Source organism: Merops nubicus, unplaced genomic scaffold, assembly GCF_000691845.1.
Source record: "Merops nubicus isolate BGI_N331 unplaced genomic scaffold, ASM69184v1 scaffold25960, whole genome shotgun sequence".
Classification (NCBI taxonomy): domain Eukaryota; kingdom Metazoa; phylum Chordata; class Aves; order Coraciiformes; family Meropidae; genus Merops; species Merops nubicus.
Genome location: NW_008581262.1, coordinates 12,881 through 38,280, shown reverse-complemented (window position 1 = coordinate 38,280; position 25,400 = coordinate 12,881). Strand labels below are relative to the sequence as shown.

Sequence of the window (25,400 nt, the reverse complement as noted above, 5' to 3'; positions counted from 1 at the left end):
AAGAGTGTATAAAATCAAGGAAAGAAATACTTATCTACCCAAAAGTCATCTCCTAGCAAAACGTACAGAAAAAAAACTAATACTCTTAGTAACCAAGTAATACCAGGGAAGTTGCAAGTGGACACATTTTTAAGTTAATATGTATCGGGCCATTCTGTTATCTGTTATGTACATAGTGATTTCAAAGCTATAGGGTCCTCCCCTCATTTTATGATATGTTTTATGATAAGAAAAAAGTAACCACAGGGCCCCTAAGCTATGTCCCCATGGTCAAGGAGTTAAAATCCTCAAGTTTGGAAGAGGTAATCTGACTTCTGCATGTTTGCCAACAGGAAGAATTTTTCCAAATTATTTGATGTTAACATACAAGTTCCCTTTGTATACTGGCTGCATGCACTTCCTATACCATATTTAATCCAAATAATCAGAAAAATCAAGGTGAAGAACTGCAAATCTGCATCAGTTTGATTCAGTTTGCTCAATGCATTTGAGAACTTCTTCAAAAAGTTATTTACTGCCTCTTCCCCTAAGCACTTCTCGGACAATGTTTGCAATGCACTCATCTCCACCCAGCACCATCCAATGGTTATCCCTCAGCCTGTAAAAAGAATGATACGTCACATCAACTGTTTGACTCTCAAAAGGTTCTCTGGTAAGGCTGGTTCTTCTGCAGAATTATATGGTATTGTCTTCCATCAGCTCAGAAAACAGAAATCCTGATCAATACAATGTGCCCTTTTCAAAGATAAAAGGGTTCTCTTCTCACAATGTACCTTGGTTATTGTCTAAGATCCCAAGAGTTTTTTTTTTACCCCCCACTTCCACTATATTGGACTGGAGACCAGCATCTACCCTCTTTCTATGCCTCTTTGCCACGTTTTTCTTTTCATTCATCTGAAGCATCTTTTAATGAAAGCTTCCAAACTTATCAAAACCTTCAAATAAATTTCACTTGTCCCATTACCATTTTATTCAAAACATTTCTATGTCTAGGAACTTCTCACAAAAGAAAACTGATTTTCACCACAATATATCACAAATACTGATTTCTTAGAGCACATTAAGATACAGATGATCCCACAGGAGCATGAAAAGGGAATCTTGTCTAAAGTAATGCCATTAGTTCTTTCTGTGAGCCATTCAACCCCAGGTCAGCGTATTCAAACCTTACAACATAACCCAAGATTCTCCTTTTTCCCTTTCAGGTTACACAGAATGAGAAGTTGTGCTGCAAGGTCACTGGCACTCCAACTCGTACTTCCAGGCTTGTAAATGCTAACAGTGCATAATGTGTCACTCTGCTGGCATAGGGCATGAAAGACCACCTTGACCATGTGCTCACTGCTTGGAATCCTTTCAGTTTGAGGAGCCAGAAATGAAGAAAAAGCAGTAGAACACTAAGGGCTCATAGCTCAACCTCTATCTTACATAAATAATTGGTATATAAATGGTATAAATGTAAGGCAATAGTCAATTAATAGTAACAAAAATGGTGACAACCTAGCTTTGTAGAAAATAGAGCACCTATTTCACTTTCAGATTTACTTCTTAAAAAATGTGGAGATGACAAACAGATTTCCTTAAGCCTTCAGCAGCTACAGACACTCAGAATCTTAGCCTCTGCCCTAGTACCGCACACTCAAGAAGGTTTTTGTTGAATGCTACAGTGATTCATCTAAAATCCTGATAACCATATTCCATTTCTTACACGAGCAATCGTGAATGTAAGATGGTCTCCTTTTCCCTTTGCTCTCCAAATCCTACACACATTTTGAGAAATTAGCATGATGGCCAGCAGACAGATGTGATGCCAACCCTTATCCTTGCTTTTATTAGAGTCAATCCTGTACAATCACATCAGAGAAAAGTCTAGGAAGGGAATTATGTATTTCAAGAGCAAAATGAAAGATAACATAATACAGGCTGTATACCTGCACAAATATATGCTTATGTTATTTTAATCTTGCTTAGTAAATTGAAGATGAAAAAAAAGCAAAACTAACATAATTTCAAAGAACAATTTCTTTATTACTTATGTTATTAAATAAGACATTTGTCAGTGCAAAATTTTTTCACACTGTTACAAAATTCATTTACAACTGTTCTGATGATGGTGATTATTTGCTATTCAATTAATACCTGCCTGATCTGCAATCAAGACATGAATTCCAAACAAACCTAGTATGTCTTTAGTTTAAAAGTTGGAGAAGAATATGTAAACTATATTGATGTGTTATTCAATGTACAGAGTCACACAGTTACCTGCTTCCCATGGTCACTGTCTTTTCCTCAAACACTGGGGGGAAAAAAAAAAAAAAAAAACACAATCTGCCAAGATCTGTAGTTTTAACACCTTCTTTATATCACTCCTTCTTGCGGATTTCAGAAGCTGAAGTACAGGTAAACAAGATCTACCTGCGTCTCTCAACTTGAATTTTTGAAAGTTGGCATGGGAGGAAATCCTTTGGTGAACAAATATATCATTTTGAGAGAGAGGAGAAATTGATTGATTTATTTTAAACAGAAAAAGTAAGAAAGCAAGGTTTGCCAGGCTAGTGAAGTTAAAAAAATAAACCCATTTGAATCTCAATGGCTGAAGTTCTTTCTAATGAGGCTTGATTTGTGGAAAATATCAAACTTTTCTCACCGCACAGTGACAGCATTCCTATCATGTTTTCCTATTGAATGAGCAGGGAATATATGAACATCAGCTATGTGACTGCATCAATACGCTCTTTGACACAGCAATTAATAGAGGAACACGGCTGGAAAGTCTAAAAGATCAAGTACTTCAGTTTTAAAGTTTTTTAATTTAATTATTAGGAATATTACATCAGAAAATAGAATAATGGCGTATTTTAAAACAAGTAAAACAATTGTGTTATTGCATAAACCTGGTACCAAAGTGGATGTATTCTTCCCTAGCAAAGCCAAAGCAAAAGGTCAGATACTGAAGTTCTTTATGCAGAGAGGACATCTTTCTGACTTGAAAGCATCTGCCACAGCATAGCCACCAAGCCTGAGGGAGTTATCTGAACTCTACTGAATTATAATTAACACAGTAATATTAGACAACACTGTTTCTCATTAATACAAGAGCTAAGGGGGAAATACTAGGCTCACTGTGCAGTTATTTAGTTGTATTAAAAAAATTACCAGTCTGAGTGAACTGAATTGTTACACAATAGTCTACTAAATACTACTTCAGACAAAAAAAAATGTTTCACTTCTAAGTAAAGAACAATAATGATTACTATCACAATGAGTACTCTGAATTCAGAATTTGTATATAAAATATATAAAGACAAATGTGAGACTTTATACAAGGCCTAAGAAAAGTATATTTATTTGGAGGTATCTGTTCAAAACTCCCAAAACCAGTTTAAAAAAAAATTCTAAAGGAACACTTTCAACACAACTTTTTCATTTCCAGATAGCTCACTAGTTGGTTGTGGTACATGTTTTCAAGTGCTATGTTTTAAAAACAGTCTAATCCCCAGCTGGATGAGTTACATATAACCAATACCTCATAAAAGTACAGCCCAATATTTGCATTGTTTTTAAGCTGGCATATAAATCCAAAGTGTACAAACTTACAAAAACTATTTCTATTTACAGGGCTTTTCTAAGGAATGTTCTTATAAAGTGAATGAGGCAGAGACATGGAAACAGATTAAATTTGTTTGCATTCCTAAATAAGTATTTGCAGTCTCTTCCTCATTTAAGTTATACTACTTCCAGAACTAGCAATCACACCAGAACAAGGGAAGTCTTACTTATTTTCTGCATAGGTAAATATATTTAAATTCAGCCTATCAACCCAAACAAACTGACAGATCCCAAGTTTTTAGTTTGGAATAATGTCTGTGACTTATCCAAGCAAAAAAAACCCTGTTCCAGGAAGTCCAGACACAGCATTTATACTTACCCGGGGTACAATCCTGAGACAGTGACTGCATCTTCTTCTAGGGTACATGTGGTCAGGGAACAGTACGATGTACAGAGCTGCCTGGCCATACTAATTCAGATCAAAGGTCTATGAACTCGAATGTGCAGCATGCAGTAAGAACCAACATTCAATGCCCAGAGAAGGAGCACAAGTGTACGACCCCTGGCTGGCATAAGCGCTTCATACACTCACCTTGCAGTGAACTACAAATCAGGCACTTCCCAACTTTATGTTCTCTCTTCTCTTTTAAGAACACCAAATGGTATTTCTTCCTTGAATTTGCAAATGTTTCTCGAGACCAAGCAATCTTCCGGCTTCTAGAATATTCTGTAGCAATGACTTTCAGGGTATAACAAGGCCTTGTGTGGAAATATTCTCTCTTGCTTTTTAATCTCTTATTTAGTAAATTAATCTGATGCCACCTGATGTGTATTATGAGCAATGGCAAACAACAGCTTGACACTGACCTTCTCTATAATCATTTACGTTCATTCCCTCTTTTCCTACCTCAAGAATTTCTATTACCCAGTTCCTTGCACTGAGCTGCTCAAGAGCTTTCATTATCAATAATAGAACTATGCTCTGGTTCTACTGCACTTTTGGGGAACGGGGAATCCCAACCACAGTAAGAATTGAAGAGTCATAAACATATGCAGGTAGAAAGATGATTTGTCTCAATCTCTATTCCCTTCATAGTAATTCCTCAAGTCTGATCTTCTTCTCCTCCAACTATTGAGTTTGGACTTTGTATCATATTTTTACCAAACAAAACTCTTTGTATTAAGACCACCTACAGGTATACTGAACAACAGAAATAAGCTGTGTACACCACTGATGAGTTTCCTCTGCTGTGAAAATTGATAATTTCTTTTTAGACTTTATTACCTATTTTTGACCTGATCTATGAAAGTGGCTTCTCTCTTATGATACCATAACTTTTTTTTTTTTTAAAAAAAAAAAAACCACCTTTGTCGAATGGAGATCTGTGAAATCTTCTCCATAAACAGTAAACTTCTTAATTTTGCTTAATTAAAGAGAGGGTCAAAGTTGCATGTATCAAGAAAAATGCAATGACATGAATTAATTAGATGACGGGTATGAATTGCAGCTGTATCTTGTAGACACTACGAGTATTTGTTTCCCTGAATACATCCTGAGAAATTCCTTTTCAGTCTCCAAACAGACTTGAGCAACACAGCCTCAAGATCTAGTGTATGAATGCATAACATTTTTAATTTATTTATCTTAAAGAGAACCTTTGCTGACACCTAGCAGATAAATGATTAATTGCACTTTTACCATCCTTATGGAATCCCTACATTTGATATTTTAGAGTCCAAAATGAAGTTAACCAAGGTAGAGAATAGGTGGCACTCATGCATAAAAAAGCCAACACGCGTGCAGAATGAAGTGCAAATTACAAGCATAATGAAGAATTTATTTCCTAAAAAAAAAAAAAATACCATTTACACATTTTCATCCTGCTTCATTGTTCTTATCTTCTGAGTCTAGGGAAGCTGACTCAAACTCTGCAGAAGTTCTGTTCTGGAAAGACCAGAAGAGGGTAAGAATACCAGCACACATCTGCCTTACCCTCGCACTCTTCTCCTGTGACCTCTTACTTACAGAGAAACAGTATGAAGCCATAAGGCTTTTTTTGGCCCATCCTAATACAGACATTTTTTGTGGGAGCTGGAGACATATCACTGTCTTCTAATGACTAGGTCAAGTGTTTATTGATAGAAGTGTTTCAAATGTGATGTACTACTGTACTGACAGCTCTCTCAACTTTATCAATACATTCCTATCGGAAAATGTTATAGGAAATATACTTCTCTGGGTGAATCACCTGCAGTACCTACAATACTATTCTCATTGTTATGCTCCTTTGCTAAAATTTCAGTTCCACTTCAATCTCATCACCTGTCTACCCTATATCATTTTTATAGATGACAACTCATTCCTTTCAGTAAAGATAGAATAAGAGGTGAGTTTTTGTGGGGGGTGGGAGGGGTGTGGAGCGTGTCCGTAAGAGATGAGTAAGGGCAAGCAGTTTCACAGGTTGCAGAGTCATCTTGAATCATGCCCCAGAAAAAGATGATTATTCCCTAAAGAAAGACTTGCTCAGAGTAACACCACAGACCTCCTTGCATTTCTCATTCTTTGCAACATCCAAAATCTCAAAATCTTTGAGGTAACTTCTTGCCCCTTTCTCTAACAATTTAGGGATTAGCTCTGCTGTAAGTTTCTTGTTTTATTACTTCAGTTGGTACACCCACCAATCCAAAAGGCCTCTGGATATATTCCTTGCTCAACCATACTTGAAAGAAAACATGTGAATGAAGTTCTCCAAATGGTAAGTGATTCTTTCTGAATTCACAGCTGTTCAAATGCTACCTTGCTAAGACTGAAACGTGTTTTTTGAGACAAGATCTTGTCAAAGGATGAAATTTCAAAAGCACTTATATAATCTGAAAAAAAAAAAAAGCCCTCCTGAACCATGAAATGAGGTACGGGTTTCAATGTATCACCCTTTTACAGGTTACACATGAGAATCTGAAAATCCCACCTGAAAAGACATAAGACTAGAATTTTTAAGAGGTCTAAGCTGCTCAGCTCTGAAAGCCATTGAGGATTGAACACTGACTTCTTCAGGGTCCTTTCTAAAAAAATCTCAACCTCTATCTTTTAAGCTGCCACAGGTAAAAGCTTACAGCAGCTACAAACGCAGCCTTGACAATGTGGAAAAAAAGATGATAAAGATGGCAATGGCAGTAGTCAGAGGTAATGCTTCTGCATCTTCCTATAGACCTAGTGAGAAAGTAGCTTTTGATGGTGGCCTCAGAAGCAGCTTAATCTTCTGCACTGGAGCATGAAGCAGCTGCAGCATAGACTGCCATAAGGGAAGAAACAAATCAGGAGAAATAAAATGAAGGAAAAGAGACAGAGAAAGCAGACTACCATCTAATTATGTTCTTGGTGGAAGAAAAACTCAGAAAAAAATATCAAGATGAAAAAAAGCTTTAAGTCAGCACCTTCCCTTAAATGCAAAGAGGGGACAGGAATCTAATAAATACCATCTCACCAACCTACAGCAGTTTGTTTTCTTCCCTTGGACTCTCAACTGATAATTAGCTGAAGGGAACCAAACAAAAAGATCCAGTGCTTGGCTTCCTTCAAGCCTAATTTCACCATGGAACAGATACAGTAAACACAATCATAGCATTGCAGATTTGGCATTTCTATGCTCAAGCTGTAGCATGCTTTTCCTGAAACCTGACTTTAAAGACTGTGTGCACATCCACAAAGGTTATACAAAACAGCCACTCCAAATACTGAACCACTGTGTGTATTTGCACCTAAAAAAAAGCACCACAGAACAACAAAAAATATATTACGATACTAAGATAGAATGTCAAGGTGTTTTCATTGAAGCGGTCACTGAGATACCAATTTATAGTGCTAACTGTTCCACAAAAGGTATAGAGAAACCTTCACTTTAAAGGACTTCACATGAAGGACAGTTTCAAAGCAGATCTAAACCCAGGACATTTTACAATTTTGCCAAACTTTGTACTCTGGAAAAGATTTTTGTCCGAGCCATTGCTGAACTAATTTTGCTGAGTTGAAAGCTAGTGAACATTTTAATTATTTTGGTTCACAACACACGAAGTCATAACCTTTGCTGCTGCCTGTAATTTTGCCCATTTTCTGCCTCTCCTCATCAATCTCTGGAAGCAAAGCAAGGATAAAATTAAATAAAATGTGTTTCTGTATTAAATAATTTTGAATTTTATACAGTTTTACCAATCCCACAGCTGCCACAAAGCTGGCATTGGTGTATTTCACATACAGCATGTCATCGTACCTGCACCCACACACAGATAAAGGAATACACACCCACATGAAAAGTCTTGCACAAACTTTGGACATCATTACAAAGTTTGTAAAATATAGTAAGCACTAATGTAATGTTTGAATGCAGGCAGTTCAACATAATTACAGTTTATTTTTTATCATCTTTATACCCTAAAGTTATAGAAATAGCAGGTCCATTGATGTATCTTGAATTTTCTTCCTCAGTTCTTCACTTTTTCTTCCATTATTTGTGAACAATGTTTTACTTTTAGTTTACATCATATTTCATTTTGATCCTTAGTAACTGTTCCCATGTGGAACACAAGCTTAAGAACACTGCAAAAAGTCAGTTCTTTAACCCTTGCCTTTGTACCCAAGGTTGGAACATTCAGAAAAAGCTCTCTGTTTGAAGACCATGACTTCCTCCAGTCCTAAGAATCACTTGTCAATGCAGCATAATGATCAAATATATCAATCACACATTCATAGGAGAGTGACAACGTAAGCCTGGGAATGAAACTTCTTTATGGGATCAAGCAGGAAATAGTGCAGACCTCAGTAAACTGCTCGATTTAGCCACCAGTACCTGAAGGAACAGCAAAAGGCAAATGACACTTTTCTTCTGGGCATCTTTGTCGTCCCCCTAGCTGCCCACTGTGGAAGTCTTCAAAGAACACCTACCTGCCCTAGACTTCAAATATAAAAAGGAAAACCCCATTTTTCAAAAACACATCGATTACGTTCAGATGTGTCTAAACGCCAATGTATTTCCTCTCAAACACTTTCCTACAGTTTACCAAACCATTAGTATCTGAGCAGTAAGATCCATCATCAGCTGTCCAGTTAAGCATCCACTTAAAGGGACAGCATTGCTGATACAATCTTCCAGTCTCTCTGCCAGGTCTGCTACCACAAAGAGGGGGAGGGCATTGCTGTGCTCCATAATGAGGAGGGAGCAATGGTAAGAGGGACAACTGTCTCCTTTTAGCAATCTTGTTTCTAGCTGAGGAGGTGGAATTCTGAGCAGCTTTCCTTCCACTCCCAGCCATCTGTTAGAAAACCTCATAAAGGACAGTTCTGCATCAGCAATTATTATTGATAAAACAAAAGTGCTCTGCCACAGTCTTTAGAACAGGTTGTTTAATTTTATCAGTCTACACAGGAACTTACTCTTTCACAGAGCTACTGACTAACAGCAGTCTTGATTACTCACCTCCCCACACACCCTTTCCCCAATATGCAGCACGTTCTGTGCCAACAATCTCCCCCGAGTTTAACACTGTTATCTACATTTTGGGGGCAGAGGGGAAACCTGACCTCATGCCACATTTTACCAGGAAAGCCTAGAAGTCAGAGGGCACCAGTACAAGTAGCACAAAAATAAAATTAAGGAAAATAAAACAGAAGAGGAAAAAAAATCCACAACCCAAAACACAATAGAAACAATACTTTGTGTTCCTATTTTAAGTGCCTCTCTCAATGCTATATGCATAGCAGCTAAAGGCAAGCTGGAAACCAGCCAGGTCCTGGCTGCCAGCAAAAATTTTGTCACCTCCTTTGAACATCTGAAGTATGTTTACCCAATAGATTTCATTAAATTACACTTCCATTAGGAAGCATACAATGTTGATACTCATCTCAAAGATAAAAGGGATCGCTAAGAGGCATGTCATCCTGCTCCCCAGCTGATTGCTATTTCTGGGCCAATCAAGGAAAGGAGCCAGAACAATACTTAGTTAAAAAAATGCAGCATCTCCCCAAGGACTACATACTAAGAGACTGCAGCTCCATTATCAAAATGAGCATATCATTAATGACAATGCACATACAGTATGTTATTTTAATACAACTCATACACAACAAACAAGCTGTATTTGGGTCATTAGCTGAATTTGTAAAGCAGTATTTCCAAGGGTTAGAAACTCCTTATCGAGAGATGAAGTTTATAGGTTGAGAGCAGGGGGTTGGGAACAAATATTTTATACGATCCCCAAATCAGTGTATATAATAACACTGCGCAGTTTGAAGTGCATTGTAGTAGCTAACAGAACAATAGGCTATTCAAACATAAGTTCCCATTTTAAAGTAAAGCAGAAGTAATTTAAAACACTAGGCACTGTTTTGTTCAACAACTATGAAGGAAAATGAATGCAAAAATGCCACTGATGCAGTTTATACTCTATGTATCACCTTTTAAATTATTATTACAGTAAAAAAAAAAACCTGCAAATTTGGACCCAAAGCAAATTTTACACACTAAAAAAAATACAGAAAAAAAACCCCATGCTGATTGTGAGGCAAGACACAGTGTGAGGGGAGGGAATAACACAGGAGACTCGAATATACGAGTGCACTAGCACTGTTCAGCTGTTACCCTACAGTAGGCTGAGCCTTTCCTCATGGAGAGGAGGAGATATCTTTGTCTCTAAGCATTGGTGTTAGATGTATGATGTTTACTGTGCTTCCTAATCTCCAATTCACATAACAGAAACAAAGGGAAGAGGACAAAACCAAACCTACATTAATTAAAACCCAAAGTAATAGGAAAGGCCTGGGAGGTGTTAGCTCTTTATAGGCAAGCTCTGCCCAGTCCTTTTGCAGTGATGTGTGGCTATTAATCTCTAAAAACACTTCTTGCTCAATATTCTGCAATCTAGACTTCAGCCAATCTCTTTCAACATGCAAAAAAACCTTTTGGTTTAGCCATATTTGACATATCATATGAACTCCAATTATCCATCTTTTTGCAGTTAATCATCTCACAATTACATTTCCTGCACTTATAAGCATCCAGCTGGGAACTGAGTTTTAATCTAGGAAATAAAAAAAAGAGGATTCAGGTTTCTAACAAATTACTTCTAATTAACCAGAACCTTTTCTAGTCATTCCAACCTAAAGACGCCTACAGCAAATGAAAGAATTTATTGTTTGCATTCCTAATGATATTTTAAAATTTCAATTTCCCCAATGAGCAACTTCCAGGAAATTCACTGCATTTACATCGACTTAAACAAACATCTGTTAAGCAGGAAATGCACAACAAGAAGAAAACCTAGGGGAAGAAAAAGAGAGCTGGCATTACACTGAGCAGAAAAGCTGCTAAAAAAAATAGCTAAAGAACCAGAATGCTAATTAATGACAACTTCCAAAAATACACTGTAGCTATGCTGTCCAGGCCCTGCCAGAGTTATCTGGAATCTCAAAACCATGTTCCCAAATCATGGTTTAGAAGTTAGAATTTTTTCAGAAGAAAAAAATTGTCAATTTTGCTGACACAAGGCAACAATTTATAGTCTGATAAAGGAATCGGATTAAACAAAGCCACCTAGTTAGATAACTCAGGAAACTAAGTCAATGGTGGTTAAACACCACATGAAAGAGCTTTGTCCCACAACTTCCAGTGATTTCCCCAGGGAAACATTTGGAATAAGAACCATGCAAAACACACTTACTGCACCACTGGGAGCTGCTTGCTATCGCAGGGAGGTAACATGAGGTAAGTATCAAATGTAACAGTTTCATTTACATTGTCTTATCAATTTTCTCCAACTGTTTCAGAAAGTCAATGCAACTATCTGACAGAATATGATTGTAGCAAAGTAAAGTATACTTTTCATGTTCTTTGGACAGTCAAATACCAGAGGGTTTTCTGTCAATTATGAAGTATCACAGATGTACATCCCAAATCTGTCCACCTAACTAACAAAAAAACCTAATATACAGCTGGAAAAAATGTTCTTCAGAGCTACCTTTAAGTAATACCTAATATATTAAAGTCAGTCTAACTGAAAAAAATATCTCTGCTCAGAATCTCTGTTTGTTAATTTGCTACCAAAGTTTCCACAATACAAAACAGGATGGTGCTAATTGATTCAATACTAAGTTAAAGTAGTTAATTATTCTGGAAAAGAGTTATTTTTAATACACCTGAAGCCTTCCAAAACTATTAAATTTTATATGCCTGCACCAACCTCCCAATACTTTGACTTTCATTAACCACCTCGGGCACTTTGAGAACACCAAAACCGTCGGTACATTTTTGGTTCTATTTATAACAGAAGTCCAGTTGTAAATGAGTTAGAGGATGTCCACAATCACAAGTGAAAAAACAACAAAATTAGTAGTAACTTCCACTGCCACTACTAAAATTTAGCAATTTGTAAATTCCTGTCACAACAGGAACAGCTTTAACACCAGCATCCACTTCCTAAACTTCTGCTAAACCTCTCTATCAGAAGAGGTGTGAGGAAAAGGTGGCTTCTGCTTGATGAGATTCACAGATGCATCCTTAGCTATTACAAAGTCAATATTCAAACCGCTCCCTTGTTCTTGGAGATTCCAACATGAGTTGTGTGAAACAACATGAAATATCTACCAACACATTTCCAATCTAGCAGTGCACTTTTGATTACAACAAAAGAGGAAGACCTGCACGAAGCAGCAGCGAGAACATTATGGAAAAATTCCATACTATGATTATGAAATCAATCACCAAAAGATGTAATGAAAAGCCTGCATGACAGAAAGAGGACAGTGTGAAAGTGCAGAAAGTTTTGCTTCTTAAAGCCCCTCCCGGGACTAAAATGGAGAGACATAATTCAGACAGGCTACAGACTCGGGTAGGAACTGTGATTGCAGCTATCAGGATCGTAATGGGCGTTCACATTCTGTAAGTACTGCAATATACTCAATGTTTCAATGCAGGCTCTAAGTCAGCACTATGAAATCCCACCAGAATTCTTCCACGCTGGTACAGAAGACTCTGCATTACTCACCCAGGCGCTAGACTGCAGGCAGACGTGCCCAGGTGCATGACAGAAAAGCGTTACTTGAGTGGTTTAAATCCAGCAGTTTTAATAGTCAGAAAGACTGAGGACAGGGAACTTACAGGTCACATGGGACGTCTGGCAGAGCTGCACAGCCCCCAGCGCTGGCAAGTTCAAGCCAGCATTTCATCCACATCCAGCTCAGTAAGGACCACGGCCAGGCAGAGCCATGGGGAGCTGGAGTGCAGCATCCCATGGTGTAGGGACCAATGGTCCTGAAATGGGGCCCTGGGCAAGCTGGGGAGGCTGCTCAGAGCCATTAAGGGCTGTTGGTGCCCTCAGGATCCTAACCACCTGAAATGGGGCATAACTTCTCCAAGATTTGATATTAACCGCCAACTGCAGAGGACGCAGAAAATAAGTCCAGCAGATAACAGAGAGTGCATTTACATCATCATGGAGGAGACCAGGCTCAAGTCAGAAATAACCTGCATACGAAGAAACCCTGATCTGAGTGAAAGCCAAGGCCACGCGTCTGTTAGAACAGTTTATTGTAACATGTTAAAACAGTTTACTGGTTTACTGCCCTTGAGTTCCACTTACAAGCTCTGAATCATTGGCAAGTCAGGAATGAATAGATGATATTGCAGAGAGATTCAGAAGGTACTAGGCAAACATGAAAACAAAAAAGAATTAGAAGAAAAAAACATCCTCTCAGCTGTAGTCATTTAAGTAGGAACACCACAGAGAAAAGCTCTTAAGTGCAAATCTTTCTTATTGCAGCGTTGCTTTCAGTGGCACATGAAACGGCAATGATAACAGGCTCAAAAAAAACTTTGAAAATAAAGTTAAAAGATACATGTAACTTAAAACTAACATCTTTTCCTACACAGAAAGGTTAAATTGTGGGGTTGACATTTGCATTTGTTACGTTGTCAACGTTTCCTGCCTATCAGCCTATGTACAAACAATATCTAAAGATGTCATCTACATATTTATACCAAAGGAGTTTATGAACAAGACCTGTCAGTATATTTTAACACCTTTCCAAAACGTCAGCTTTCATCAGGTATAAACACAACATGTTTAATTTATTAGTTTGGTTTAATATAAAAACTTGACAATCATATGTCACCATAACTATTGATAAGGTAAATAAGGACTACAGGAAAACGTCAAAAAGTTATTAAAATATTTCTCAGCTTCTTGATTCAAATTGGATTTATTGGCTTTTCTCCATCAATAATTGCATCACACATTTTTCTTCATATGGCTATTTTTGAAGCAATGTGTCCAACAGCGAAGTTTACATACAGAATATAATTCTTGGAGAATGTGAATTTCCTTGTGGCTGTTTTGGGCAAGGGAAAGGGTGTTGTTTATGTAAAAAAAAAAAAACCAAAATCACATACACACAAATATATTCACCTGTATTTAAACACATACCAAGTATTACTTCTTCTGTTCTAAAATATACAAAGCCTGCATAGAACTTTAAACACAAGGCACAAGAAACTCTGAGTGTAACCGAAGTTGAGCAAAACAATACATTTGTTTCTACTTTCTACAGATGGTGCTTGATTTCATTTCCTCAAGAGAACTGCTACTATCAAAGGTCCATCTTCTTTGTTTACAATGTCAGGAGGACAAACTATTCTAATTTAAGATACTTTGCAAAAAAAAAAAAAAAGTAACAGAGGGCAGCACAGCCTCATTTCAAGAATTTCACCCACTATTACACAACCACACACCTCATCGGTGAGTCATCCCAGCCAGATTGCTCTACAAAGGAAAAAGAAAAACCATCTTATTTCTTCAGCAAGTCCCACTCTACACATCAGCATAGTACATGGAAAAAAGCTTCATTATTATACAATGAACCTATTACTAGGATTTGATACTATGGATATGCCACAGCCTCTTAACTAGTCTGTAAAATTTACCTGGACGGGATAAGGATAGTGATTTCTCAGAATACACCAGACATACTAAACACGCCCTCAAAGACCTGATCTCAGTTTCCTGTTGCTTAGATAACAGGAATTTTACTTAATTCATGTCACTTCAGCATCAAAATCACAAATACAGTGAGTACAGCTGAGGTCCAAGATAAGGAATATCAGAATTATTAGCCACAAAACCTTTGTTTATACCAGAAATTTAATACTGAAGACCTTGAAAGTGCACTGAATCTGATGGAAAAATCAGAGGCTTTCTCTTTCTGTTCAAATGACAAGCAGGTGATGGAATTGACATGATCCACCATAAGTGATCTTTATATACTAGTCCAATGCATTTCAAAGACAATTTCCAAAAAAAGTAGCCCAGATTTACTAATAACTAGATTTCAGGCTACAGAAGCATAGAGCCTATTTTCCTTTGTTTGAAATATGGTCTGAGAATGGGAATGGAAGCTTCCACAAAGGATGGAAGGACCATCAAAAGACAGTCTTGCTCCAAAAAGATACATTTAACTACATCAGACCAAGTGGAATCTTGGAGTTTTTTCACTGTTGTTTCTGCAGTGTAGATGATTTCAAGTTTTATCACAGAATAGACTTTAGTCCAGTTCTTAGACCTAACATACTCAGTTCAACATGGTTCAAAGCTGTCTGGAACCAGTCTTTGGTTCACACCCAAAGGGATGCTTGGTGCACACCTGCAATGGAGTTTCCAGTTCATTTTCCTCAAAAGCAATCCTATTCAGACTGGCAAGCAGTAAGTGAGGAAAACTGGAGAATTCACTGCACAATACTGCCAAGATAAACACCACCACTGTACATGAAGCTCCAGGTGGGAGAAAAGTCCTCAGCAAAGACATCTTTTAAAACATACAAATGTCTTGCAATGTAGTCCTGTATTATGAGAAGGGAACTCAGCCAATGGCCTTAGCAACAGAGTATTTTTTTAGTTACAAATTAAAGGTGAAATCTTTAAAAGTTTGTCCCAGAAAGAGAAGGAGAAAAGTCAAAAGGGGGAGGCAGAGGAACAAATTTTCCTTACGCTCCTTCCAAAACTCATGCATTCTAAACCAAGATCTCCACAGAGCTCAAGTGCTGAATCACTGATCTGCATTGCTCAATGTGGGACATGCAACTCATGAATGGACAAAGGGGACCTTAATAACACGTTTGAATCTGTCTCCAAGTATGGGTCAGAACAAAGATGCAGCCCAGGTGCCTTCAACTGAAATAAAGATCTGACAGGAGGACAATGTGACAGAAGGCGAGAAAGACAAAAGGAGCACTAAGGGCTTAAAAAGGCTGGGAAAGTGATTCAGGTTAGCAACCCCTAACTTAATCATGACCTTTCTCTAACTTTTTACCTTGATTTAATTGGCTGAACTAACTTTGTGGGAAGCTTACACAACTGAACCACAGAGCCTGACTTCTGAAGATTGCGCAGAAAGAAGAGGAAATCACATGGTCACTTAGGGTTATTAATAACATTGAATTACAAAACAATGCAAAAACAGTCATTACAAATCAAACTTTTTTTTAAGTTTAAAAAAAAAAAATCCCAGAACTATAGTTAAGACTTCCTTAGCACTATTAGTTTTACTCCAAATCATACTAATCCTAGAAAAATACTTCTCAGCCTTTTTTTAAGGATGCTCGAAATTGCAACAGATGAAAACCTGTAGCTTCAAAGACAGCTGCTAATAGCACAATCCATAATACTGAAAGCAATCTCTATTTCTTAAACAAATAAAACAAAAATAATAACAAGAAACTTCTACATAACTCATTTTTTTGCATAGTTCTGCTTAGTTAATATTCACTATCACAGTGCCAAAGGGTTGTACTCATGGGTGAGAAATTGTTTTGTTCTAGACACTCTACAAATAACAGTTCCCTTTGTCAAAATATTTGCAGTTACAGTCACAAATTACCAACCATCATTATGGAATGTTACTTTTCAGATTTTTAAATATGAGAATTTACTTTAATATTAATACCGTTGTTCTCTCAAATCAATAAATACTACTTTTCTCTTGTTGGTGATGTGCTCCAGCAAAGTTAGCAGTTTGATTTAACGATGGCTCAAAGTCTTCTACTCATGAATCGGTGGAAAGGAAGGTGCTAGCTTCATAATGCACCTTAGATAGAAAATGCTCTTGCAAGTCAAGACCCATCAAACACAGTATGAGCCTTTTCCTTGACTTGCCAGAGTTCACCTTTGAGTCTTTAGTGAACAGGTACAAAGTCTGCAATTGGAATTCAGTGTTTTCCAAAAGCCTACCGATCACGTTTCCATGCTGACCAGGAGGGTAAGTTGGAGAACACTACCCCTATTCATTCTAACCTCAACATCACTGAAAATAAAATAAATAAATAAATAAACCCCAAACACAAACCACCACCAAACTAAAGACACACTGGAAGGTTGTGGGGATTAAGAAAGTAAGCACAAATGCCACTCAGTGGGAAGCCTGCAGAGCCCACACACCCACTCTGTTTTTTTCTCTTTTTATACAGCAGGCACCAACTATTTAGTTAGCAAAAATCTTTTTTTTCATTAAATCCATCAGAAATGGTTAAATATTACTAAAGCAGGAAAAATTACTCTGTTCTACTGCTGATTCCAGAAGCTACCTGCTACATCTCTTTTTGATATCTGTTCTTCATATTTCTACTCTAATTTTCATTGATCAGCTCTTTTAGAAGTGCAGCCTCTGGAATATTTATTAAATATTGGAAAAGGCTATTTTCCTAGCACTGTCTTCCTAGAGGTGGTTTATAAGTGGATCAAATACAGCACCTTCCTTACTTTTCATTCACTTTTTATAAACGTATACAAGCATTACATTGTCAAACATACAACTTACTGATCCTCCACCATTTGCAGGTATTTCCTCCTCAACCAAAGGTAAAGAGAAGTTTAAACAGATTTTGTGGCCAAGAACCACTTTTTGTTGTGGTCTGTTCAGCAGCATTAAGGGGGAAGCTGACTCTACTTAGGACTGATTACTAAGTGGTTGCAGAACACAAATAAAAAGTTACCAAACAAAAGATATTCACACTTTTTTCCATACGCTTCACTTAGTAAAGAACATTACAAGGAGGGAGGGAATCATACTAATACACTTCCAGCTAATTTTTTTTTTTCCTTTATACTCCTTCCTCACTAAGTCTTGAGCCAGAAAACAAGAAATCTCCACCTCTGCAAAAGTCCATCTCCTTTTACCTCCACTAGCCAGTTTTAATGAACCATAAATTTTCCTCTGTGCTTACTACGTGTATGTTAAAAAGAACCATCTTAGACCACAAAATCAGAAGGTTTTATCAGAAAGAAAACACGCTAACATTGTGCAGTTTAGTTAAATAGGATTTTTAAGTACTTGCAACTTGTAAGTGTTAAAGAAATGTAATATTTTTCAGGACAAATTACAGCCTGCCTACACATGAAAATAGCACTCTAAGTAACACTGAAGACATCTGCATAAACATCTACTTTGTTCTTGGGTTAGAGTCTGGGGGAGGAGAGGCAACAAAAATTGATTTCTGTTAAATTCAGCCATAATTAGTAAGGAAAAAAGATAGAATTAAGTGAGAGTATGAATTTGACAGTGTCAGAGATTCTTAACAAAAATAATTCAAACACGTTAGCTCTTCACAAAGACTTTTAATCCATTATAGTAGACTTCTTGAGAGAAAAGCCAGAAACAGAATTTATCCAAATTATGTTTCTATTATGCTACATCTCAGTATTCCACTTTTGGAAACCTGAGATCATAAAAATAAAAATATGCAAAACATGACACTCAGCAACTTCAATTTCTTGTAAAACACACAAAAGTCAACAAATAATGTCACTAAAGCAGCACTATGGAAAGCATCAGAAAGAGAGAGAATACATACATCACTTACTTCATTTTGCTTATTACCAAACCTAGAACATGTCTGCATTTACAAGAATTTTTAACTGGCACAAAGGAATTTTTACTATGTCAATAACATTACCATAAATTTATAGCCTGTCTCCTGCTATTCTATGGCAAAGGTTTTCAGCAAAAAACAAGGTAACTAAAATATTATTTGTACTAGCAGAATATAATGAATGCTATTATTTGTAATGTTTGACAGCTGTTTGACAACCAGACACATCTATTCAGTTATGCAAAGAGGTTTTTTTAATGGTCTAATATTTGTCTATAGTGCAATCAGAATTTCAACAAGCATTTAATATGTAATGACCATATAAAAATTTCCCCTTGAATTCTGATTGAGAAAATATCAAGATGAAGCACAAAACGCTTGAAGTTCTTGGGTAGAAATACCTACTTTTAACAGCCATGCTTATGTTTCAAGTTTCATTTCATGAAAGCGGCAGAACCCAGCAAGCAGGCAAAAAAAGCCATTAACCACTCATTTGCCAAACTAATTTTTGACGTGGGACAGTTAAACTGTCGCCAAGAAAAGTTCACCATACACCAGACGGCAGTTTCACCATAAAGGGAAGCTATTTTTGACCATGGCAATTAGTCTCCTCATGTTTCAAACACTAAATTCTGTTTTCACATAAATTTTTAAAACTATGTGGCTTTAACGTAAAATAAACTGTACATCAAAAGAATGGAAAATAAACAGCCAGGAACACAATTTGACGAATTGGATTTATTTAGTTTATTTAGCTAAACAGGGTCCATTGGATCTCTTTAATAGGCTGACAGTTGCACTGGGCTGGTTAATAAAACATTCAACACAGTATCTTCAGCCAATATAGAAATGCAAATCCCACCAGAAATATTTTATTCATGAAACAGTAATTTCAGTTACTACCAAAGCAAAAAAAGCAAAAAAAAAAAAAAAAAAAAAGAAACAGGGGAAAAAAAAGGGAGGGGGGAAGGATTCGCTTTGCAAACAAACAGTGCCATCTAGTGCCACCGCCCGAAGCAAACAACCCAAAAAAAGGGCTGCAATTAATCCTTCAAGTGTCAGGGACCTGCTGCTTATTTTTTTTTTTTTTTTTTTTTGCTTTACCAGTAGCACATCTCTCTCCCTATTCTGCAGTCAAACAAATTAGCCTTGTTCTAGTTGGGAAAAAAAGATAGTAATAACACGTTAAAGGAATTTCAGAGCACAGTTCAAGCATGCTAAAATTATGGGGCTTTTTTGCTTAGCTTGTCTGTTGTATTTTCTTGAAATCTTTGTTCCTAACTTGTGATAGAAACCAAATCAAACTTCTGCTTCTGAGTGCGGGTGAGCAATACGATGAAGGGAGATTGAGATACGCTCTGCTTCATTACTCATCACATCCCACATCTATGTTCCAACTGCAGAATCTTTATTACTGCTGCTATCAGAAGGAAAATGACAGCTCGTTTCTTTTTGCACGACAGGTAGAAGAGTACCACTTGACTAAAATAAGAAATCGCTGAGGAAGTGGGAAACATTAAAGTCTTCCTGCTTCTGCCCACCCTGAAACAGCATTACACAACAACGCAGACCCCCTGTATACAAAGACATTTTGCTCAACAGCTCACTTATATTTTGAGTGCACATTGCTTCCCCTGCTACCTGCTCAGAAGAACAGCAATTTTAATTCTACTAAATTCCAGAAGTTTTAATATAAGAACATATGACACAGTAAACAGAGAAATGATCTCTCTCTACCTGGGAAACCCTGATCAAGACTGCCATCCAGACATGTCTAAGGACTGCCAGGTGAGAAACCATGTTTAGTGAAAAAGGCAGAGCTGACGTCATGCCAAATTTCTATTACATTCCTTAAAACATTTTACAGAAGGATTCCATTCTGCTGTAGACCACTTTTCAGCTTAATTTAATGCAGAAGCATTTTGTGTGAAGGGAGAAAGGGAAGAGGGGAGAAAGCTTACAGCACACTGTACAAGTCAATGAGTCTTTCACACATAGCCCCCAGCCAGACAAGAATTACCAGACTCACCAAATCACTTCCTGAAAGCACCTTAATTTGTACTCAGTCTGCCAAGTCTAGTGCTCCACAAACTGTTTTTTCTTAAAATCACGTGCATCATCTCCAGCATAGCAGTCACTGAGTTGCTGAAGGACCAACAAACAGCATGCCACAAAACTCACCAGTCTGATCCCTATGTGTTAGTAAATGAGCAACATCTCTGGAGAGAGAGACACAATTTCCTACGAGTATCAAGGTGAAGTTGGTTGAGGGAAGAATCTAGTTAAGGAATTAATTTTATTGACCCTAAAAATTTGCTGCTTGGTTGCCCTTATCCAGCATGTTATCTCTTCACACATTGTGTTGCAAGATGCATCTTATTGGTCAAACATGACAATTCTTTCTAAGCAATACCTACAGAATTATAAAGCCCAGGAAGTAAGGTGTGCTTCAGAGGTCTGGTCTCTCAGGAATCTCAGTTAAAATGATCACAATCCCCTAGGGTTAATTACAAATTAAGCACATTAACTCCCATCTTTCTCACTTTCCTCTAAGGAAAAGCATGTCATCATCAGTAAATACCATCATGAAATAAATTTCCTTCCTTCCTCTGCCACACAAAACTATAATAAAATTCTGAAGAAGTAAATAAATTAGGGCAAGTTTCCTAAAGAGGATCTAAATTATTCCACCTCTTAATCTTTCACCAAACACTCAGCTTAGGCCTTGAACATTACAAAAAAAAAAAAAAAACCCAAACCACCAACAAACCCAAACAACAAAACCAAACACTAACATTCTTCCCTGTATAATTTTTTTCCCACATCTAAAATAGCAATATTTTAAATGAAGTCACTGCAAAATGTCAAATGCCTCCACCTTCTTCCACCACAAACCCACCAAGGTGGGGGGACACAACTAAAAACAAACTGAAGACAATGTGGAATTTGTCTCTATGGAAAAGAATTTGGCCTAAAGTTCAGCAGCAGCCAAACAGACAAATATCTTATCAGGAATTCTTAGAAAAGCAACAAAGGAATAAAAACAGTACCTCTGTACACAGCAGTTTGAGTACAGTGTAGAGGACTGATTATTATCTCAAGAAGGTGAGAGTATCTATAAAAATAGCACAGGGAAGGAACTTCTGTTCATAAAACATGCTTTCTCAAAATTATGTTCTCAAAGTACACGGTCAGGTATTTCAAATTCTTTCCCATGAAACTTAATCAGTTCAATCTCACATGCATTAAAACAAACCCTCCACACAGTTTTTCAAAAGAGCTGTACTAATCTCATCACAAAAACTTACCTGATGGTGAAAGCTTTAGACTTGTCAACAAGATCAGGTTTTCACTACACATGTCTGTGCCTGCCTGTGCAGGGGACACATGTATGCGTGATGTGTATGTGTGATGGGTTGGTATATAACTGTGAAGATACACACAGTTTAAGATTTTGTAACTATAAAGAATAACGCTTTGCTTTATAAATCAAAATAATCCAGCAGCAGCTGAGTCACTAAACTTTTAGCTCAAACTGGAAAGCTAGGGAAGACTCTGGACATAAGGATATAGGCCACTAACTTATCATTTGACAAATGTCATTCATTATACTTTTATAGCTATATGAACAGTTGTCTGGGTAGACAACTGAACTTGAAATGAGAGTAGCAATAAATGCAAAAAGCAGCAAGAATTTAACTAACACAGCTGTAGAAGTTTTTCTGGTGAGCTTCTGGACTTAAGTGGTACTTCAGAGTCACACAAAAGAGCTAATTTTAACAAATGAAATTCCATTGCTTATCTCCATAAAAGTTTTTAAAGCTTAACAGCAGTTGCCATTTTAACAATGATCTTAAACGAAACCTGTAGGATGTATGAAATGTGAATGTATAGGTTCAGTATTGACTGAACTGAAGCTATCATCAAATGCCAACAAAGTTTAAATGTTTAGTCAAGTTTTGTACAATGTATCTGTCTATCTGCCTATGACTTCTCCCCATCTGTTTTTTTTTTGGCGCTTAAGCTGAAAGTCAGAATAACCAAAATCAGTACCCAAAATCTGCGTCCCTAAAAGGAATAAGTACTAACTCTTGGACTGATAACAAATGCTACCTGCAAGATTTGCCTCTGTGCTGCCACAACAGAATAGGAACAGTTCCTACACAGTTCCCATCCCACTTTCAGTACTGATTCTATAGCACTCATTTTTGTAACAGAAATATAACTGTAGTATGGTCTTACTGGATTCCTGTATTTCCCCATCTATTTGGATGACTCACACTTCAGCTGTAAGCTTCTCATGAAAACACCTGCCTTGTTTTTTTTCATTTTTATGGTGCTCTGACATTGAGCCAGTACATGGAAGCCTTAGGCTGAATACAAATGCTAGCAGGTAAACACACTGTTGGTAAGTTTATATAGTTACAGTTTCACATGAACTGAGATAAGATACAGGTCAAAATATGTTTATAAAAACCAGAAAGCCTTTTACCCCTGCATATCCCCACTGTTTATTATTTCAGGTAACAATTAACAAAAAAAGTTTTACTTGAAAAAAATAATATCCACAGGTCATGTAATTAAAAGACTAAAATAAAATTTAAGCCTTTTTTGCATTCAGAAGTTACTTCATGCAGGCAGCCACCATGGACATTCTATACCTAAAATAATAAAAAATATTTAAAACTGTAAATCACATAACAGTGCATTGGTAAGTGCAGGAAAAAGACCTGCTCATAGGAAGATTGTTTTAAAATCTCAAGAACTCTTTGGTAGGTGGTCCCAAGACCTTAAACCACCCGGTAAGCACAAGTATGTGATCTGCAACTCCACTTCGGGCCACAAGATAGAGCCATTACCACAATCTCTGCAACCCAGCAAGCCTGGTCTGTGCAGGAGCCCCAAAGCAAGAATGGGACTCCAGCTTTCGTCACCTAAGAGGAATGAAACCCCTGCTATAAAAATCCAGTACTGGTATATATCCTTGAAAATAAAATAATAAACCCAAGATTTAAATCTGCAAGTTAAAAAAGACAGTATGAGATTTAACAGTTTTATTCTGTCTTCATGTGTTTACCACGCAGTAAGCAAGCCTGAAACTTAGTCTTTTGAGGTCTATACAGCTTTTTCACAAAGAAGTATCTCTTCATGCTTGCCCTACCCTTCTATTTCTCCTCAGGCACCTGCTCCCTGCACAGCACTGAGGCAAACATTAGAAACTGCAGCTGCCTTAAGTTGAGGTGCAAGGCTTGATTTGTTCAGTTTCCAATCTGTACTCACAGTGCTGTGCTATCTGAATGCTTTTAATGACAAAACCAAGCTATTCTCTCTTATGTTTTTCTTTACGCTTCTTCTTATGCTTTGTCACTATTATACATACTGTCCAAGACCAAATAAAGTCACCAATTAGATATTACATGTCACAAATAAACCTTAATGTCCATCCTGCAAGTAAGGAGTGGACAGTACACATACCTTATCTCTCCTTCTAACTTTTAAATATGTTGCTTTGCTGCTGTTTTCCATAACTGCCTGATGAGGGCAAATTTTCAGGATGCTGTAAGGTGTACAAATAACTACAAGATGAAAATGTGTTTGTTATGAGTAAAGAAAACTAGCAATGCTAGTTCTGTATTCACTTCATGTTTGAAATACAAAATTTAATGAAAAAAGACTATATACTGAGTTATATAATTTTTGCAATTCATGTCATAGACATGATTTCTTTAAAATTAAACACTCAGAGATGACTGAGAAATGTCTTCTCTTCAGTGCACACACTACCTCACACAGGAAGAAAGGCCAAGCCAAACACAGCTGAAAGTCCAATACCCATTTATAAAGAACAACATTTAACTTTGCAGACTCACATCTGATCGGCTTCTAGAAGAGCTGAAACCACTCAAAATATTTCAGCTTCCTACCTTCAGCAGCCCTGCAGCTTACAGTCAAACTAACACTGCCTTCTTCCTCTTCCCTCTTTGAACTCATATCTGAATAATTTCATTATATAGTTTCTATCAAATTCCTATTTGACTGGAGAAGAACCCAAAAAGATTCTCAAATCCTCACACAAACTTAGAAAAATGTTAACACTTAGAAACTGGAATTATGTTGGGAATTTAGTAATTACAACACAATTTTCTACACAGCTGAAGTTTTTCCAAGTATAGCTGCTGTTTTCTTTCAGTACTTTGCTCCAGTCCTTCACTTCCTTTCCTTGATCTTCTGCTGAATGCCGTTCTTGGGTTTTAGGCTGTTGGGTTTTTGTTTTTCCTCTCCATTACTACAATCTGCTCCTTCCTCTTTCTCATGCTGTTTTAGCTCCTTCGCTCTGAGAACAAATTTATGTTCTTTTGATCACACAGCTTCTAGTGCTCTGGTGTGTTTCTTCCACATGCTTATTTCTCCTCCTCCACAGCCTGTCCAGTTCTGAACTCTCCCATTGCCTATCGCCTAGGAATACAGAGTACCAATTCCTCCAGCTGCATACACAGAGAAACAGGCCAGCAACAAGTATATGCTGACAGCAAATTCTCTCACATCTGAGTAGTTACACAGCATTCACTACTGGTCCAAAACCTGCTCTCTCAGAAGCTGCTGTTTATCCAGCAGGGCCACGTGCACTTCCTACAGGGGAACGGCGTGAAATTGTCTCAAGATTTTGATGCTAGTCTTTTTATCCTAACATTCCTCAAACTTTACAAAATTGCAACCGTCTTCTAACTAATACATTTTTGTGCAACTCCTCAACTTGGCAGAAGCACAAAGGAGTGACAGTCAGCTGGATTTCCTGGCTGGAGGTATCAACATTGACTCCTCTCTCCTGAAGGAATAAACCGCTGCCAGCAACCCGAGGAAATTCACAGCTCTCCAGTGAATATTGCCACCAGTTACTTTTTCTACCTACCCTGGAGAAACCAAGCTGCTGCCAATTAACAGAGCATT

The 25,400-nt window shown here is 37.3% G+C and overlaps 1 protein-coding gene across 1 annotated transcript in view; it reads right to left on the bottom strand.

The window, feature by feature from the left end:
• Positions 1 to 25,400, bottom strand: part of VTI1A (vesicle transport through interaction with t-SNAREs 1A) — a gene marked incomplete at its 3' end in the record, with an annotated part of 57,295 nt that overhangs the window by 25,830 nt on the left and 6,065 nt on the right. The window lies entirely within an intron of this gene.